The sequence below is a fragment of the Microcaecilia unicolor genome, chromosome 2, assembly GCF_901765095.1.
Source record: "Microcaecilia unicolor chromosome 2, aMicUni1.1, whole genome shotgun sequence".
Classification (NCBI taxonomy): Eukaryota; Metazoa; Chordata; class Amphibia; order Gymnophiona; family Siphonopidae; genus Microcaecilia; species Microcaecilia unicolor.
The window spans coordinates 10,804,117-10,825,217 of NC_044032.1; the positions used below are offsets into that span (position 1 = coordinate 10,804,117).

At 46.6% G+C, this 21,101-nt stretch overlaps 1 protein-coding gene across 1 annotated transcript in view; it reads right to left on the reverse strand.

The window, feature by feature from the left end:
• The window catches only part of TMEM8B (transmembrane protein 8B), a 114,410-nt gene that overhangs the window by 64,993 nt on the left and 28,316 nt on the right, over positions 1-21,101 (reverse strand). The gene's annotated exons all lie outside the window — the stretch shown is intronic.

The window sequence follows — 21,101 nt, forward strand, 5'->3', positions numbered from 1 at the left end:
ACCCAGAAATCTATTCCCAGTGCTGGTTTACCGGAGAGAACAGTCCAGATAAATGCAGGCAAAATAATCAAATTCAGCGTTTAGCAAGACAGAAAAGCAACCTACTATTGGCACTAATTATCTCGTTGTTCAATTAAATTGCGCACGTAAATTGGGCAACTTGATTTGTAAGTCAATCTGGGTAATTTTCTGGATAGTGACACCAAATATCACTTGTTATCTAGACAATGGGCCAGGATCTCCCTCTAGATCTGTTATTGGCACTAATTATCTCGTTGTTCAATTAAATTGCGCACGTAAATTGGGCAACTTGATTTGTAAGTTAATCTGGGTAATTTTCTGGATAGTGACACCAAATATCACTTGTTATCTAGACAATGGGCCAGGATCTCCCTCTAGATCTGTTATTGGCACTAATTATCTCGTTGTTCAATTAAATTGCGCACGTAAATTGGGCAACTTGATTTGTAAGTTAATCTGGGTAATTTTCTGGATAGTGACACCAAATATCACTTGTTATCTAGACAATGGGCCAGGATCTCCCTCTAGATCTGTTATTGGCACTAATTATCTCGTTGTTCAATTAAATTGCGCACATAAATTGGGCAACTTGATTTGTAAGTTAATCTGGGTAATTTTCTGGATAGTGACACCAAATATCACTTGTTATCTAGACAATGGGCCAGGATCTCCCTCTAGATCTGTTATTGGCACTAATTATCTCGTTGTTCAATTAAATTGCGCACGTAAATTGGGCAACTTGATTTGTAAGTTAATCTGGGTAATTTTCTGGATAGTGACACCAAATATCACTTGTTATCTAGACAATGGGCCAGGATCTCCCTCTAGATCTGTTATTGGCACTAATTATCTCGTTGTTCAATTAAATTGCGCACGTAAATTGGGCAACTTGATTTGTAAGTTAATCTGGGTAATTTTCTGGATAGTGACACCAAATATCACTTGTTATCTAGACAATGGGCCAGGATCTCCCTCTAGATCTGTTATTGGCACTAATTATCTCGTTGTTCAATTAAATTGCGCACGTAAATTGGGCAACTTGATTTGTAAGTTAATCTGGGTAATTTTCTGGATAGTGACACCAAATATCACTTGTTATCTAGACAATGGGCCAGGATCTCCCTCTAGATCTGTTATTGGCACTAATTATCTCATTGTTCAATTAAATTGCGCACGTAAATTGGGCAACTTGATTTGTAAGTTAATCTGGGTAATTTTCTGGATAGTGACACAAAATATCACTTGTTATCTAGACAATGGGCCAGGATCTCCCTCTAGATCTGTTATTGCACTAATTATCTCGTTGTTCAATTAAATTGCGCACGTAAATTGGGCAACTTGATTTGTAAGTTAATCTGGGTAATTTTCTGGATAGTGACACCAAATATCACTTGTTATCTAGACAATGGGCCAGGATCTCCCTCTAGATCTGTTATTGGCACTAATTATCTCGTTGTTCAATTAAATTGCGCACGTAAATTGGGCAACTTGATTTGTAAGTTAATCTGGGTAATTTTCTGGATAGTGACACCAAATATCACTTGTTATCTAGACAATGGGCCAGGATCTCCCTCTAGATCTGTTATTGGCACTAATTATCTCATTGTTCAATTAAATTGCGCACGTAAATTGGGCAACTTGATTTGTAAGTTAATCTGGGTAATTTTCTGGATAGTGACACCAAATATCACTTGTTATCTAGACAATGGGCCAGGATCTCCCTCTAGATCTGTTATTGCACTAATTATCTCGTTGTTCAATTAAATTGCGCACGTAAATTGGGCAACTTGATTTGTAAGTTAATCTGGGTAATTTTCTGGATAGTGACACCAAATATCACTTGTTATCTAGACAATGGGCCAGGATCTCCCTCTAGATCTGTTATTGGCACTAATTATATTTGTATTTAAGGTGTAACACCTTGTAACTCCGAAATTCCACAATCGGGATCGTTTCTAATAAATGAACAAGGAACCTCAAACCTCCTCATAGGGAACACACTGCAAAAATTGCTTAAGCCACTATTTTTATGAAGGAGTAAAATACTATCACTGGTTCCAGTGAGGAGAAAGAAGAGAAAAAAAAAAACCAACCGCAAAAACTCATAACTACATGAGAAAAACGGATGGCATAAAAACTCTCCTTCTCCTTCACTAACTAAAGAGTTAAACAAGATGAAACACCTCTCTTCCAATCAGTATACAACCCGGTGTATCTTGCATCCCCCCAAATCACACTCATCAATTTAAAGCCTGGCCCCTTAACATAGACCTGCCCGCCCAGTTTTTAAAGGGAACAAAATATAATCAATGTCTTTAGGAAAATTGCAGGCTTATCTAACCCACACAGTCTTTCCACAAATCAGTTTTCCAAAAAAACCAGTCACTTATCTGCTTGTTAATAACTCCAGGCTCGGTTAGTCTTGTAAATCCAGGCTGATGGTAATAAAAATGGAGAAGACACCATACTGTTCAGTATAAACCTTTGACACCATCCCGTGTCTCCCGTGTCTCACCTTAAATACTATTATTTCAAACTAATTTGGGTATTTAGAACTTAAGTTAAGAAGGTTTGGAATTTCCCAGCTTTTCATATAGAGTATTCACTAATTATATTTACCGTTAACTTTCTCTTTGCTTCATGTACAATTTCTCATTCATAATAGATTTTCTAAATGTTAAACATCCATTACTTTCCCAGTATGTTTATGATACTGTATTGTAAAATTGGATTCTTACAACAAATTACTTTCTTATGCATTATGGCATGGAGTGGAGGAATGGCCTAGTGGTTAGAGCACCAGTCTTGCAATCCAGAGGTGGCCAGGTCAAATCCCACTGCTGCTCCTTGTGATCTTGGGTGAGTCACTTAACCCTCCATTTCCTCAGGTACAAACTTAGATTGTGAGCCCTCCTGGGACAGAGATGTATCCAGAGTACCTGGATGTAATTCACCTTGAGCTACCACTGAAAAAGGTGTGAGCAAAATCTAAATAAATTATTCTTTGTTATGAATCCTATACTGTTCATTGTAAGCCACATTTAACTCAAACTTATTTGGGATAATGTGGGATATAAATGTCACAAATAAATAACTCGCAAAGGTCAGCCACCTTGTTATCTGAGAGTATTTCTACTTTGATCCTGGATATTCACTCATTGTACTCATGCTTTCTCTGTAGTACTTGTACTGTTACAGTTATACATTTGTGACTTGTTTATACCTGAATTTAACTATATATTTTTGTATTTTCAATTATACTCAATAAAATATTTTTCGACAAAAAGGAAAAAGGCAGTAAATAAATCCTGACAAATAACTACGTATTAAACCTACATCAGAAACACACTTTTTCCCAAACAAAGAAAATCAGATTTCCCAAAAGCGAATGAGCAGGAAAAACTCTGCATCATCCAGAGGAAAGAGGAGAAGCAGCAGCTAGAGCAGGAAAGATGTTGTGTCCTCGCACCAAGCAAGAAACGGGACCTGCCCCGGGACGAGAGAGACCAAGACCAGAACCTGGGAACTGTCCTTGCTTTTCTTCCCCCAATATTCTGAAAGTTTATGACTGTTATGTGATTTTTAAACACCCAGGAAGACTCCTGTACTGAAACCTGAAAGGAAGGGAGAACGGAAAAGATCCACGGCTCAGTCGGCGCGGTGTAATGAGCGTTCTGCATCCAGATGGCGTCTTTCTGTTCCCTGGGCTCCCGGTTCCCTCAATGCTCATTAATGGCTCTTCCAATTAAAATCCATCTGCTTGAGCAGAGCCTAATAGATTAGATTCTAATTAAGCTGTGAGGATGGCAGGATTACCTCTGCCTGTGTGCCAGACGCTGCTCTTCTTCCTCCAGAAAACTGTCGAGTGTTTCAAAGTGACATTTTCCCTCAGTAGCTGCTACGTCTTTTACCCGGATTATTTCACGTCGTGGGACATCAAAAATGTGCTTGCTACACGGTTGCAGGAGGAACATTCTGGGAGTATCACAGTCACGGGGTTGGACGATTGACCTGAGCTTATGCAGAGTCACCAAAAGTGGACGGTCAAGCCCAGCTTGGCTTCAGTCTGATAAGTGAAGACATCCCAGGAGTTCAGTGCTTGTCAGGGTGTATTAGCTCTAGATTTACCACAGTTATCCAAGCAACAGAGCAATCAAAAGAACCAAAACTGATTGAAAGTTCTTAAGGCAGATATCCAAGGATGACCACCTGGGATGTGTGCGTTCATCAGACCAAAATGAATCTGGGCTCACCCAGTCGCTTTGGGAACTTCCTGGGTCCCTGCTCCAGAAAAGCACCAATCAAATCTGGTTAGGAGAAGGCCCGTCCCGTTAAAATGACCCAATAGGAGTTTTGTTTGTTTGTTTTGTTACATTTGTACCCTGCGCTTTTCCCACTCATGGCAGACTCAATGTGGCTTACATGGGGCAATGGAGGGTTAAGTGACTTGCCCAGAGTCACAAGGAGCTGCCTGTGCCTGCAGTGGGAATTGAACCCAGTTCCCCAGGACCAGAGTCCACCACCCTAACCACTTGGCCACTCCTCCACTGTTGCTACTATTTGAAGTCGGCCCTTGCAGATCACCAATGTGGCCGTGCAGGCTTCTGCTTCTGTGAGTCTGACGTCAGACTCACAGAAACAGAAGCCTGCGCAGCCTTCTACATGGAATGTTGCTAGTGGAATAGCAACATTCCATGTAGAATCTCCAATAGTATCTATTTTATTTTTGTTACATTTGTACCCTGCGCTTTCCCACTCATGGCAGGCTCAATGCGGCTTACATGGGGCAATGGAGGGTTAAGTGACTTGCCCAGAGTCACAAGGAGCTGCCTGTGCCTGAAGTGGGAATCAAACTCAGTTCCTCAGTTCCCCAGGACCAAAGTCCACCCCCTAACCACTAGGCCACTCCTCCTCCAGATCTTGAGCTTTCGGAGGGAAGAATAAAACCCTAAATACAAGACTACTACTATTCGTACTGCTTATTATTTCTATAGCACTACTAGACGTATGCAGCGCTGTACAAGAGAGGAGTCAACTCTTCTGGCCCCGGAGGGGTCCAGCAAGGAGCCTATGGAGGACTGGTAAGTGGGGAGATCCACCCAGGTGCTCACCAGAGCTTTAGCTTCCTGCCGTAATGACTAAGGTTAAGGAAGGGGAGGAATTAAGCTCAGGAGCTGCCAGCCTGACTCTCAGCTGTCCTCTGGTACATACCAGGGCCATCGAGAGACTGAGCCAGGCCTGGGGCAGAGCCACTCCTCCACCAGGATCGCCACTACCCCCACCCCCTGCCGCAACTCCAAATACAATCTATGTGTTTGCACCTGGGGCAATATTTGAAAGGTATTAATCCACGAGAAAGTGGTTGAACTAGAGGACATGAATTGTTGAAGGGGAGCCAACTCAAGAATAATGTCAGGAAGTATTTTTTCATGGCGAGGGTGGTGGATACATGGAATGCCCTCCCGCGGAAGGTGGTGGAGATGAAAACGGTAAAGGAATTCAAAAATGCGTGGGATAAGCACAAAGAAATCCTGTTTAGAAGGAATGGACCCACCCACAGAATCTTAGCAGAGATTTGGGGCAACGCCGGTAATTCGTAAGCAAAACCAGTGCGGAGCAGATTTCTATGGTCTGTGCCCTGGTCATGACTCAATAGATATGGATGAGCTGGAGTGTAACTGTTAAGGGGCTTCAACATCAACTTCAGAAATTTTACTACAAGAACAATGCTGGCCAGACTTCTACGGTCTATGCCCTGAAAATGGCAAGGATAGATCAAGACAGATTTACATACGAAGTATCACATAACATGTGTATTGATTTTATCATGTTGGGCATATTGGATGGACCACACAGGTCTTTATCTGCTGTCATAGACTATGTTACTATGAGGGTTAAGTGACTTGCCGAAGGTCAGAAGGAGCTGTAGTGGAAATCAAACCCAGTTCACCAGGATCAAAGCCCACTGCATTAACTTTTAGGCCAGTGGTTCCCAAACCTGGTGCTGGAGACATCCCCAACCAGTCAGGTCTTCAGGATATCCACAATGAATATTCATGAGAGAGATTTGCATGCAGTGAAGGAATGCATGCAGATGTCTCATATGAATATTCATAGTGGATATTCTGAAAACCTGACTGGCCTGGGGTGCCTCCAGGACCGGGTTTGGGAACAACTGCATTAGGCTATTCCTCCATTCAGTATAAATGGGCTGAAGTCCATAAGTATTGCCTTACTGGAAGCAGTGCATTTTTTTCTAGCGAAAAAGGTGCTGGTACTCAAATGCCAGGCCACCCTTCAGGGGTGGGGTGATCACTGAGGGACCCACCCCACAATAGCCAGGCTCCCTGCAACCAGGGAGGCGGGACTGATGGTTGGGAGGCGGGGATAGTGCTGGGCAGACTTAAACGGTCTGTGCCAGAGCCGGTGGTGGGAGGCGGGGATAGTGCTGGGCAGACTTATACAGTCTGTGCCAGAGCCGGTGGTGGGAGGCGGGGCTGGTGGTTGGGAGGCGGGGATAGTGCTGGGCAGACTTATACGGTCTGTGCCCTGAAGAGCACAGGTACAAATCAAAGTAGGGTATACACAAAAAGTAGCACATGTGAGTTGTCTTGTTGGGCAGACTGGATGGACCGTGCAGGTCTTTTTCTGCCATCATCTACTATGTTACTATGTTTATCTATGACAAGACAAAATTTGATCAACAAGGACCCCTACAATATCATTAGGTTGTTTTCATAATTTAGGCAGTGGTTGTGGCATGCCATTGCAGGTGTGTGCCCCAGAGGCATGCCTTCCCCTTTGGAGCCCCTCCAAAACCACAAAGGGGACATGGCAAAGTCCTAATAGAATTCAGCTCTCTTTTGTGCCCAGGGGCGTTGACTATGAGATCATCTGTAGCCTGTAAGTTATGTTTCTTTTGTTGAAGAATGAGAATGGGGAAACATTTACAATTCTTTCCATAGTACACAGGGTACGTCACTCTGAGTCACTGCTATATCTTTCTTAACTCTTGATCCCTTCCATAACCCTCAGATCCTCCCAATTCAATAATCATGTCATCCCTTCCTTCCGTTACATTTGCTTTGACATTGTTAGATGAAAGGTCTTCAGCGTTGTAGGTCCCACCTTGTGAAATGCCCCCCCCCCCCGCACAGACTAAGGAGGCTAGGGCTTTTCAGCTTGGAGAAGAGACGGCTGAGGGGAGACATGATAGAGGTATATAAAATAATGAGTGGAGTGGAACAGGTGGATGTGAAGCGTCTGTTCACGCTTTCCAAAAATACTAGGACTAGGGGGCATGCGATGAAACTACAGTGTAGTAAATTTAAAACAAATCGGAGAAAAGGTTTCTTCACCCAACGCGTAATTAAACTCTGGAATTCGTTGCTGGAGAACGTGGTGAAGGCGGTTAGCTTGGCAGAGTTTAAAAAGGGGTTAGACGGTTTCCTAAAGGACAAGTCCATAAACCGCTACTAAATGGACTTGGGAAAAAATCCACAATTCCAGGAATAACATGTATAGAATGTTTGTACGTTTGGGAAGCTCGCCAGGTGCTCTTGGCCTGGATTGGCCGCTGTCGTGGACAGGATGCTGGGCTCGATGGACCCTTGGTCTTTTCCCAGTGTGGCATTACTTATGTACACGTTCAGCTCTCCCTATCTTAGAGTTGACCTAAAAACATTTCTCTTTTGCGATGCGTTCCCAATCTAACATTCCTTCCACATCCCTTAACAGATGGGATGTCCTAGTTGCCTGGTGTGAGTTGCCTGCATTGCAGAAGTTCTATCTCTTTATCTGTCCTATTTCCAGATGTAGCTCCTTCTACACTCCCCCCCCCCCCCCCCCCCCCCCCCCTTTTAACTTTGTATTGAGCAATTTGTAAACCACTCTGGAGCGGTGTATCAAGTTCTAATAAACCTAAACCTGAAATCCAAGTACGTAAGAACATAAGCGTTGCCATACTGGGACAGACAGAAGGTCCATCAAACCCAGTAACCTGTCTCGAAAAATGGCCAATACAGGTCATAAGTGCCTGGCAAGATCACAAACAAGTAAAACAGATTTTTTAAGGCTTATCCCAGGAATAAATGTGGATTTTCTTTTAGGAACTTGTCCAAACCTTTTTTAAACCCTGTTAACTGCTTTTACCACATTCACAACAAGCAGCACACAAGCTTCAAGACTTGGCAACTAGATTGTAGGGCTGGAGTTAGAAGGGGGCAAACAGAGCAGCTGCCCTGGGCCCCACAGCTCCAGGGAGATCCCATGGTCCGGCATTTCTTACCCATCTCCCTCACCTTTCTGGTCTTCCTTTAATGCATTTCTCTTCACACAGGGTTGTCCTTCTCTGTACCTTTTCTAATTCTGCTATATGTTTTCGAGATGTGGTGACCAAGATTACACAAAGTATTCGATGTAAACGCATTATTATTAGGAATGAAGCTTCAGTTAAACTTCTAGGGACAAGAAAGGAAACTTAGGAAGACAGGGAAACCATTTTCTCTGAGATGTTTGCACAGTGATAGGCCCATATGAAGCAAGATCTCTGCAATTCACCTTTGGATATTATTTCTAAGCTGTAGTGTTTAGTAGGACCCAAACACGAGCCCACCTGTTCAGGAAGAACCAGGGCAATGTGCGCATCGGTGCAGACATGTTTTGATATGTTCTGGGTCAAGCTGACATTCTGCTTGAGAGAGGATATTCTGTCCTGGATAGGCTAATTGGATGGAGGAAGTGGCCGAATGAGAAGCTCTGAGAAGGGGGCTAAGAAGAGAGGACACTGGAAGTAGCCAATGGTAAAACGGCAAGATGTTTGAGCAACCTCACATACCCCGGACTTTCCCTTCTACCTCAGGAAGTGTCCTAGGACCTATGGAACATGGGTGGAGCTTCCTTTGGAGTCCTTAAAGAGATTTGTTATAAAAGACCTAGAACCTGAAGCAATGGAGTAGGGTAGGTTAGGAGAAAAAGTCTTATTGACTGAGTCCCCTGTATCCAAGAGAGGCCGGCCCTTGTTTCATGGGACAAAAATCAGCAAATAAACGGAGGTAAAATTCCTCACATGACCGTGAGATGTAGAAAAAACAGTGAGGAAAATAGCGTGGCGCCATTTTGTCAAGGAGAAAAGATTGGAGGAAGAGTTATATTACCCAATAATTGGGCATCAATTCTCATCGGTGTATTAAATTACACTGCTACACCCAGACTGAAGACCCCTGAGGCAGGCCTTTGGGCCGAAACACGGCCGTGTTGGGTCGTTTTTAATTTCAATCAGTGGCGTAGCCAAGGGTGGGCTTGGGTGGGCCCAGGCCCATCCACTTTGGGTTCAGGCCCACCCAGTAGCAACACATCTATAATGTGGCTGGCAGGGATTCCCAAGCCCCACCAGCCGAAAACTCCCAACTGTCCGTCCTGCATACCTTTTAAGTAGCAGATCTTTGCCTGCAGCAAGCAGCAACTGATACATACTGTTCGCACCGGCCCCGCAGCCTTCCCTCATATGTATTCCCGCCTATGCGGAAACAGGAAGTTGCATCAGAGGAAAGGCTGTTGGTGAAAATCTGCTATTTAAAAGGTATTCAGGGAAGGGTAGATGTTTGAGAGACCATATGGATGCAGTCAAGAAATCACTTGTGGGACAAGGCGGAGTTCTTCTGCCCACCCATCTTGGGCCCAGGCCCACCCAAATTTGGGTGTCTGGCTACACCCCTGATTTCAATAAAGCTTTTTAGCATCCTCCTTGGTTTTTTTTCCTCACTGTTTTTTCTAAATACTTCTGTCTTATCTCAGAGAAAAAGCCCTGGTGAGTGTTACTATCCACTTTTCAATTAGCTAAATAAACACATCTGGGGAACTTGTGTTATCTCCAGCTCTTTAGAGAGAAAAATGTCATTCAAGTTTTGCTGAAAGAAACCAGGTATTTTATTGATCTGGAGAACCTTCTCTTACTCTCCAAAATTCAATTCCTGTATCACTAATTTTGCCTTGTGATTCTTTCAATTTGATGCCAGAAATAAAAGCTTTTAATTATTTCAGAGTCAGACTTCCTTTATCATCACCTTTGGATTAAAGCATAGATTTGGGGAAGGGTTAAAGATACTTATTACTAACATAGTAACATAGTAGATGACGGCAGAAAAAGACCTGCACGGTTCATCCAGTCTGCCCAAGAAGATAAATTCATATGTGCTACTTTTTTATTTGTACTGTGCTCTTCAGTGCACAGACCGTATAAGTCTGGCCAGCCCTATCCCTGCCTCCCAACCACCAACCCCGCCTCCCAACCACCAGCTCTGGCACAGACCGTATAAGTCTGCCCAGCACTATCCCTGCCACCCACCACCGGCTCTGGCACAGACCGTACAAGTCTGTCCAGCACTATCTCTGCCTCCCAACCACCAGCCCCGCCTCCCACCACCGGCTCTGGCACAGACCGTATAAGTCTGCCCAGCACTATCCCCACCGCCCAACCACCAGCCCCGGCACAGACCGTATATGTCTGGCCAGCCCTATCCCTGCCTCCCAACCACCAACCCCGCCTCCCAACCACCAGCTCTGGCACAGACCGTATAAGTCTGCCCAGCACTATCCCTGCCACCCACCACCGGCTCTGGCACAGACCGTACAAGTCTGTCCAGCACTATCTCTGCCTCCCAACCACCAGCCCCGCCTCCCACCACCGGCTCTGGCACAGACCGTATAAGTCTGCCCAGCACTATCCCCACCGCCCAACCACCAGCCCCGGCACAGACCGTATATGTCTGCCCAGCACTAGCCCTGCCTCCCAACCACCAGCTCTGCCACCCAATCTCGGCTAAGCTCCTGAGGATCCCTTCCTTCTGCACAGGATTCCTTTATGTTTATCCCACGCATGTTTGAATTCCGTTACCGTTTTCATCACTACCTCCCGCGGGAGGGCATTCCAAGCATCCACCACCCTCTCCGTGAAAAAATACTTCCTGACATTCTTCTTGAGTCTGCCCCCCTTCAATCTCATTTCATGCCCTCTCGTTCTACCGCCTTCCCATCTCCGGAAAAGGTTTGTTTGCGGATTAATACCTTTCAAATATTTTCTACTACTAATCATTTCTATAGTGCTACTAGAAATATTCAGTGCTGTTCACATTAGATGCAGGTACTTTCTCTGTTCCTAATCTAAAGTTTCTGTAATTGGGGCAATGGAGGGAGGGTTAAGTGACTTGCCCAAGGTCACAAGAAGTTGCAGTGGGAATTGAACCCATGTTGCCAGGATCAAAACCTCCTCCACTCCATAGTCACCCACAAATCCCATAACATTATAACATCTTCCTTTTTGTTTTCCATTCCTTTCCTAATAATACATAACATTCTATTTGCTTTCTTAGCCACAGCAGCACACTGAGCAGAAGGTTTAAACGTATCATCAACGACGACACCTAGATCCCTTTCTTGGTCCGTGACGTGGAACCTTCATGACGTAGCTATAATTCGGGTTCCTCTTTCCCACATACATCACTTTGCACTTGCTCACATTAAACGTCATCTGCCATTTAGACGCCCAGTCTCCCAGTCTCATAAGGTCCTCTTGTAATTTTTCACAATCCTCCCGCGATTTAACGACTTTGAACAACTTTGTGTCATCGGCAAATTTAATTACCTCACTAGTTACTCCCATGTTATCACGTTTTCAAAGCTGGAAACTGGGTTTGTGAGCCCTTGGGCCACTGCCGAGGAGCGGCAGTGGCAGGCAAAACCACCCCACGCTAGAGACAGGGCAGATCTCTGACAAACAGTTAGGCTTCACCTGCACCTGGCCACTTTCCACCAGGAGTTGAGCTCCAGGCTTCAGGTGGCCGGCAGGACTTACTGGACAGGGCAGGACTGGGACAGCAAGGCAGGGAAAGGATAGGCTAAAGGACAGGACAGAAAGCTGCAAGCAGTCACTGAAGCAGGGAACAAACACAGATAAACCCAGAACTAGACAAAGACATACAAACAAGACACAAGACTGGGAAACAAGCAATACTCTAAACTAAACAAAGACTAACTAGAACAGGCAAGACTTCAGGCAAGAACTAGAGCAAGGAAACAGACTCAGGCTGAAGTGCAAAAGCACCAACATACCAGGGCCTTAGACGCAGTGCAAAGGCAAAGCAGCAAGGTTTCAGAATGGCTAATAAGCCCAGCAGCACCTGGAGCTCAGCTGCAACCATCACCAGGAAACTACGGGTGCTGTGTAGGTTCAATCCAAGCAAGCAAGTCTGGAGCCCGGAAGATCCGGACTGGACTGGACTGGGCTGAAATCTGGAACGGGTGACAGTCCACAGCAGCCACCGGTTCTGGCCACCAGAGGGGCGAGGTGAGCACAGACATAACACATATCTAGGTCATTTATAAATATGTTAAAAGCAGCGGTCCCAGCACAGAGCCCTGGGGAACCCCACTAACTACCCTTCTCCATTGAGAATACTGACCATTTAACCCTACTCTCTGTTTTCTATCTTTTAACCAGTTTTTAATCCACAGTAGAACACTATCTCCTATCCCATGACTCTCCAATTTCCTCTGGAGTCTTTCATGAGGTACTTTGTCAAACGCCTTCTGAAAATCCAGATACACAATATCAACCGGCTCACCTTTATCCACATGTTTGTTCACCCCTTCAAAGAAATGTAGTAGATTGGTGTACCTGGTGCAGCTGGCAGTAATCCTGTAGCCAGGACCAACACACCATGGGATACAATATCCTCTCACACCGAGGATGTGTCTCTAGGAGCTACTGCCCAAAAGGGAAGGGTTAGGACAGCTGTTGTAGTTGGTGATTTGATTATTAGGCATGTAGATAGCTGGGTGGCAGGTGGACGTGAGGATCGCCTAGAGGGGCATAATCGAACGCGAACGCCCATCTCCATGGGCGTCTATCTCCAAGAACGGGTACGTGAAGGGGCGGGACAAACCATATTTTGGAAAAAATGGGCATCCATCTTTTTTCCGATAATACGGTTTGTGCCAGCCAAATGCATCGGATTTGTGCGGATTTGAGCTAGGCGGTTTCATTTTTCAGCCATAATGGAAACCGAAGGCGCCCAGCTCAAAAACGAACAAATCCAACGCATTTGGTCATGGGAGGGGCCAGGATTCATAGTGCACTGGTCCCCCTCACATGCCAGGACACCAACCGGGCACCCTAGGGGGCACTTGTAACAATTAAAAAAAAAGTTAACTACCTCTGAAGTCCATAGCTCCCTTCCCTTGGGTGCTGAGCCCCCCAAATCCCCCCAAAACCCACTCCCCACAACTCTACACCATTACCATAGCACTTATGGCTGAAGGGGGGCACCTAGATGTGGGTACAGTGGGTTTTGGGGGCGGTTTGGAGGGCTCCCATTTACCACCACAAGTGTAACAGGTAGGGGGGGGATGGGCCTGGGTCCACCTGGCTGAAGTCCACTGCACCCACTAACAAGTGCTCCAGGGACCTGCATACTGCTGTGATGGCATTTGAGGCTGGCATACAGGCTGGATAAAAAAGTTGTTAAAGCTGTTTTTTTTGGGTGGGAGGGGGTTAGTGACCACTGAGGGAGTCAGGGCTGGTCATCCCCAATTCCCTCCGGTGGTCATCTGGTCATTTAGGGCACTTTTTAGGGACTTGTTCGTAAAAAAAAGGGTCCAAAAAAAGTGACCCAAATTCGCGCTAAAAACGCCTTTCTTTTTTCGATTATCGGCCGAGGACGGCCATCTCTCCTCAGCCGATAAACACGCCCCAATCCCGCCGTCACCACGCCCCAGGCAACTTTGGCCGTTTCCAAAATTGGCTTTCGATTATACCGATTTGGGCACCCACGGGAGAAAGACGCCTATCTCCCGATTTGGTTCGAAATATGGGCGTCTTTCTTTTTCGAAAATAAGGCGGCTAGTTACTTGCCTGCCTGGTGCGAAGGTGGCGGACCTCCCATGCCACCTACATAGGATTTTAGATCATATCCTCTTGCTGCCCTGCAGGGCGGTGGGGTCACTTGCTGTAAACAGCTTATCAACCGCAGAAGAGCTATGGTTGCTTCTACCCAAAAAGCCGTTGCTCCCAGCCCCAACCTGCCGCAGCTGCTGACAGCAGGGGCGTAGCCAGAACTCGAGGTGGGAGGGCACATTTTGGTCGCTGCCCCACTGCTGCCCCCCTCCGCTGCCCACTGCAGCTGCAAATACCTTGGCTGGCTGGGGGTCCCCAACCCCCGCCAGCTGAAGACTTCGTCCAGCGCTGGTCTCCAGCGCCGCCGCATTGCCTGCCTTGCTCTCTCTTCCCCTCATGTCGGGCACGCTCCTTTTACTGAAACTGGTTTCACTAAAAGCAGCGGAGCGTGCCCAACATGAGGGGAAGAGAGAGCAAGGCAGGCAATGTGGCAGTGGTGAAGGCGGTTAGCTTAGCAGAGTTTAAAAAGGGGTTGGACGGTTTCCTAAAGGACAAGTCCATAAACCGCTACTAAACGGACTTGGAAAACTCCAAAATTCCAGGAATAACATGTATAGAATGTTTGTACGTTTGGGAAGCTTGCCAGGTGCCCTTGGCCTGGATTGGCCGCTGTCGTGGACAGGATGCTGGGCTCGATGGACCCTTGGTCTTTTCCCAGTATGGCATTACTTATGTACTTATGTACAGTACCGCCGCAGACCAGCGCTGGATGAAGTCTTCAGCTGGCGGGGGTTGGGGACCCCCGCCAGCCAACCAGGAGCCCAGAGCAAATTTGGGGGGCCCAGGCCCCCGTGGCCTCGCCTAGCTACGCCACTGGCTGGCAGTTCATCAGACAAAAATACTCTCGCTCTTGTGCGCATGTTTCCCCCCTCGTTTCCCCTCCTTACTTCCCAATACTCAGTGCTGAGTGCATAAAATTTGCATGCCATTAGCGTTGAGCATTGGGGCGTTATTTTCCAGCGCTGGAGTCTGCTATGGTGTCTATTGCAACCTCGCTATTGGGATGCCCTCTGTTCCCTGTTTTGATGATATCTTTTAAAGATACCTTCTTCCCACCCGTGCGCTTTTGAACGACTGTCGGCCTTCCCCCTCTCTCTAGTTAAAGCATATTTGGTGATAGTCCCCCACTCCTCACCCACAGCTTCCACTTCTAATTTATACCTATGTATCTCACCCATCCCCATTCCCAAAATTCAAGTGAATTAATGTTTAAAAGAGAGATTGGGGCCTTGTGAGGTTCAGCTGGCATTGGGATAGGAGACTAAGCTCCACCTGACATTGCAGTGGCTTTCTTCCTTCTTTTTTTTCCCCTCACTCATAAGGACTTTCTCACTCTCACAATCATTGAGCCCCTTCTTTCACTTGTTAAAGCCTCACTGTCTGTGCATTGATCCTGATCACTACTTTCATGAGAGGCCAACCTAAGAAGACAAAAGCTGGGTGGCCCCACCAGTGAGAAGGAATCTGAACACACCTTCATTTCTTTCCCTTCCCCTTCACCGGCCCCATCTCCCTGTCTCTTGAGGTACAAGTGCTCTGAAACCTTAGTCCCTAGGTACAGGGCCACTTCCAAACTGAAGAACGTACCTGGGTAACTGCTTAGTTCCCTGGACAAATTCTGTTAACAATTGCGTTCGTATTGCCTCTATTCTTTCAATATGTCCATAACATAAGTATTGCCATACTGGAAAAGACCGAAGGTCCATCAAGCCCAGCATCCTGTTTCCAACAGTGGCCAATCCAGGTCACAAATACCTGGCAAGATCCCCAAAGAGTAGCAACATTCCATGTAGAACCCCAAAGAACAGCAAGATTCTAGAATTCTAAAGAATAACAAGATTCCATGCAGAATTTCAAAGTGTAGCAACATTCCATGTAGAACCCCAAAGAGGAGCAAGATTCTGGAATCCTAAAGAGTGACAAGATTCCATGCAGAATCTCAAAGAGTAGCAACATTCCATATAGAACCCCAAAGAGTAGCAAGATTCCATTCAGAATTCCAAGTTCATAAGTGTTGCCATACTGGGACAGACCAAAGGTCCATCAAGCCCAGCATCCTGTTTCCAACAATGGCCAATCCAGGTCACCAATACCTGGCAGGATCCCCAAAAGTACAAAACATCCCAGAAATAGTGGATTTTCCCCATCCAATTTGATAATGGTCTATGGACTTTTCCTTTAGGAAGCCGTCCAAACCTATTTTAAACTCCACTAAGCTAACTGCCTTTACCACATTCTCTGGCAACGAACTCCAGAGTTTTTGTACTGTTCTGGGATCTTGCCAAGTACTTGTTACCTGGATTGGCCACTGTTGGTAACAGGATACTGGGCTTGACAGGGGCGGACCGAGAGTGGTCTAGGCCCCTGGGCACTGAGGGCGGTCTGCCCGACACCCCCCCTACTGCTGTGCTGTTGCACCTCTGCTGCCCCGATCCTACCTGAAGGCCCTGGTAGTCTAGTACTCTCTGCCAGGGGGGAGGGAACATGTTCTTTCTTGCCCACTGCGCTGCCACTATTCCCCTGCCTGTCGGCGCTGCCATGTTTTCAAAATGGCGGCCAAGACTTCCCGCAGTAGTCTCACGGTTCTCGACAGTATGGCAATGCTGGGTAGGGGGAATAGCAGCAGCAGAACAGGCAAAAAAGAACATTCCCCCCCTCCCCCTCGCAGAGGCCAGCAGTTCACCAGTGGTGCGCCTTTAAAGGTACAACTGGGGAGGGTTGTAGTGTGCGGTGGGTCAGTCCACCCCTGCCCAATATGGCAACTCTTATGTTATGTTCTTACTGTGCATTTCAAAGGCATGAAAGAGCAGCAAACATATTTTTTTGCAGCTTCTTCATTTGTAAAAGCAAAATAAAACTTTTTATAGATTTATACCCCTGTCACAGTCTGAAAAATCTCCCTCTTTGTTACAGGAAAGCTCTGTCTTTGGCATTTGTGTGTGTATGTGCTGGTGGGGGGGGGGGGGGCAGGGTCTGCAGCCTTTGCACCTAGATGGGGCCATATATGATTTTTCACAATACTTGTGGAAGGGCGATGAGGCTCCAGTCCTGGGCTGCGCTCGACCCAGTGGACTTACATGTTGGGTCTGTTTGCAGTGTAAAGGTTACTGAGGAACATTCACCTGAGCTCGGGGAACGCTTACTAAGGGACCGGATGCCTCAGTGTTACTGACATGAATTAAGAGGTGTTAACTGAACTTTAAGATGTGTTCCCTCGATTATGTAATAAATTATGCAGCGATAACCATCACCAGGAAAGAGAGGAAGAGGTGCCCCTGTCAGCAGCAGGCAGGGCTCTCAGTTCACATTCTAGGACCCAGATGCTCAAAACCTACCACTGGCACTACAGATTTCAGTGGGTAACATGGAGGGGCATAATCGAACGGGACTGGCCATCTATAAGGGCGGCCATCTTCAAGGCCGGCCCCGTAAAGCGGCGTCCCGACCGTATTATCGAAACAAGATGGCCGGCCATCTTTCGTGTCGATAATACGGTCGGAGCCGGCCAAATCTCATCATTTGGGCCAGCTTTAGAGATGGCCGGCATTGGTTTTCTGCGATAATGGAAACTTATGCCGGCGATCTCAAACCCGGCCAACTCCAAGGCATTTGGTTGTGGGAGGAGCCAGCATTTGTAGTGCACTGGTCCCCCTGACATGCCAGGACACCAACCGGGCGCCCTAGGGGGCACTGCAGTGGACTTCAAAAATTGCTCCCAGGTGCATAGCTCCCTTACCTTGGGTGCTGAGCCCCCCAAATCCCCCCCCAAAACCCACTCCCCACAACTCTACACCACTACCATAGCCCTAAGGGGGTGAAGTGGGGCACCTACATGTGGGTACAGTGGGTTTGGGGGGGATTTTGGAGGGCTCCCATTTACCACCACAAGTGTAACAGTTGGGGGGGGGGGGAATGGCCTTGGGTCCGCCTGCCTGATGTGCATTGCACTCACTAAAAACTGCTCCAGGGACCTGCACACTGCTGTCAGGCAGCTGGGTATGACATGTGAGGCTGGCAAAAAAATGTTTATAAAATTTTTTTTGGGTGGGAGGGGGTTAGTAACCACTGGGGGGGGGGAGTAAGGGGAGGAGTGGCCTAGTGGTTAGGGTGGTGGACCTTGGTCCTGAGGAACTGAGTTCAATTCCCACCTCAGGCACAGGCAGCTCCTTGTGACTCTGGGCAAGTCACTTAACCCTCCATTGCCCCATGTAAGCCACATTGAGCCTGCCATGAGTGGGAAAGTGCGGGGTACAAATGTAACAAAAATAAAATAGATACTATTGGAGATTCTACATGGAATGTTGCTACTATTTGGAGATTCTACATGGAATGTTGCTACTATTGGAGATTCTACATGGAATGTTGCTACTATTGAGATTCTGTTGCTACTATTGGAGATTCTACATGGAATGTTGCTACTATTGGAGATTCTACATGGAATGTTGCTATTCCACTAGCAACATTCCATGTAGAAGGCTGCGCAGGCTTCTGTTTCTGTGAGTCTGACGTCCTGCACATACGTGCAGGACATCAGACTCGCAGAAGCCTGCGCGGCAACACTGGTGATCTGCAAGGGCCGACTTCTACATGGAATGTTGCTAGTGGAATAGCAACATTCCATGTAGAATCTCAAATAGTAGAAACAGTGGAGGAGTGGCCTAGTGGTTAGGGTGGTGGCCTAGTGGTTAGGGTGGTGGACTTTGGTCCTGGGGAACTGAAGAACTGAGTTGGATTCCCACTTCAGGCACAGGCAGCTCCTTGTGACTCTGGGCAAGTCACTTAACCCTCCATTGCCCCATGTAAGCCACATTGAGCCTGCCATGAGTGGGAAAGCGCAGGGTACAAATGTAACAAAATAAAAAAAATTCCCAATTCCCACCAGTGGTCATGCAGTCAGTTGGGGCACTTTTTTGAGGCTTGGTTGTGAACAAAAAGGGACCAAGTAAAGTCGGCCAAATGCTCGTCAGGGCCGGCTTTCTTTTTTCCATTATCGGTCGAAACCGGCCATCTCGTAACCACGCCCCCGTCCCGCCTTCTGTACCCTGTGAACATGCCCCCTTGAAGTTTGGCTGGCTCCGCGACGGAAAGCAGTTGAAGCCGGCCAAAATCGGCTTTTGATTATACCGATTTGGCCGGGTTTAGGAGATGGTCAGCCATCTCCCGATTTGTGTCGGAAGATGGCTGGCCTTCTCATTCGAAAATAAGCAGGATAGTAACATAGTAGATGACAGCAGAAAAAGACCTACACGGTCCATCCAGTCTGCCCAACAAGATAAACTCATATGTGCTACTTTATGTGTATACCTGACCTTGATTTGTATCTGCCATTTTCAGGGCACAGACCGTAGAAGTCTGCCCAGCACTAGCCCCGCCTCCCAACCACCGGCGCTGCCACCCAATCTCCGCTAAGCTTCTGAGGATCCATTCGTTCTGCCTGTAGTGCTGATAGTAAGTTTGAGCAAAGCCGAGGGGTAAGGGCGGGTTGTTGGTGCCTTTTTCTTGCGCTTTGGTGTAAGCCTCTTAGGGGATTTAAACTGCAAAATTGTTTTTTTTTGGGGGGGGGTTATATTTTATTGCACAAGGGAAGGGTGACGATGTGCTCTTCCTGTTTTGCCTGGCGCATGCGCACAGGAGAATCGCGGTAAGCGCAGCTCTTGTGTGCATGCATCAGTCATGTTCCTCACCCTTACTTTCGCTTTATTAATGTGCATAAAATTTGTATCCCATTTGCTTTGGGCATTGGGGGACTGGTTTTCAGCACTGTTCTTGGGCTATCGGAATGCACTCTTGCCTTCAGTGCCAGAGTTTTGAGCATCAGGCACTTTTCTTTCTAGCGCCTTCTCTTTGGAATAATCTTTCCTCTACCGTGAAGGGCAGAAATGTCCATCCAGGGCTTAAGAAAGCATGGGACAAGTACATAGGATCTCAAAGGGAGAGTAAGGGAGAGTCGATGGCATTTTTGGAGCAAAGAAAAGCTACAAAAATGGTATGGGATTTGCAATGACTTGTAGAGGGGCATCAACACCTCCTTTCTTCTGCTGGTTACGCCCCTCTCTACGCAGCCTAGCATCCTTCTTGCCACAATGCGATAAGGCAATGGCCATGGCCAGAAGGATGCTAGGCTGCATAGAGAGGGGCGTAACCAGCAGAAGAAAGGAGGTGTTGATGCCCCTCTACAAGTCGTTGGTGAAGCCCTACTTGGAGTATTGTGTTCAGTTTTGGAGGCCGTATCTTGCTAAAGATGTAAAAAAGACGAAGCAGTGCAAAGAAAAGCTACAAAAATGGTATGGGATTTGCGTTGCAAACCATAGGAGGATAGACTTGCTGACCTGAACATGTATAGCTTGGAGGAAAGGAGAAACAGGGGTGACATGATACTGACGTTCAAATATTTGAAAGGTATTAATCCGCAAATGAACCTTTTCGGAGACGGGAAGGGGGTAGAACTAGAGGACATGAATTGAGGTTGAAGGGGAGCAGATTCAGGAGTAATGTCAGGAAGTATTTTTTCATGGAGAGGGTGGTGGATACTTGGAATGCCCTCCCGCAGGAGGTGGTGGAGATGAAAACGGTAATGGAATTCAAACATGCGTGGGATAAACACAAAGGAATCCTGTTCAGAAGGAATGGTTCCGTGGACATTGGGTGGCGACGCCAGTAATTAGGAAGCAAAAACAGTGCTGGGCAGACTTCTACGGTCTACGCCCTGACTGTAACTGAATAGATATGGATAGGCTGGAGTGTAAATTTTAAGGGGCTTCCATGTTAGCTTCAGAACTTAGTACAAGAACAGTACTGGGCAAACATTTATGGTCTATGCCCTGAGAATGGCAAGGACAAATCAAACTCTGGTATACATATAAAGTATCACATACCATGTAAAATGAGTTTATCTTGTTGGGCAGACTGGATGGACCGTACAGGTCTTTATCTGCTGTCATTTACTATGTTACTCTTTGGGGCTCTACATGGAATGTTGCTACTAATTGGGATTCCGGAATCTTGTAACTCTTTAGAATTCCAGAATCTTCAGAACTTTTAGTATAAGAAGAGTGCTGGGTAGACTTGTACGGTCTGTGCCCTGAGAATGGCAAGGACAAATCAAACTTGGGTATACATATAAATGACC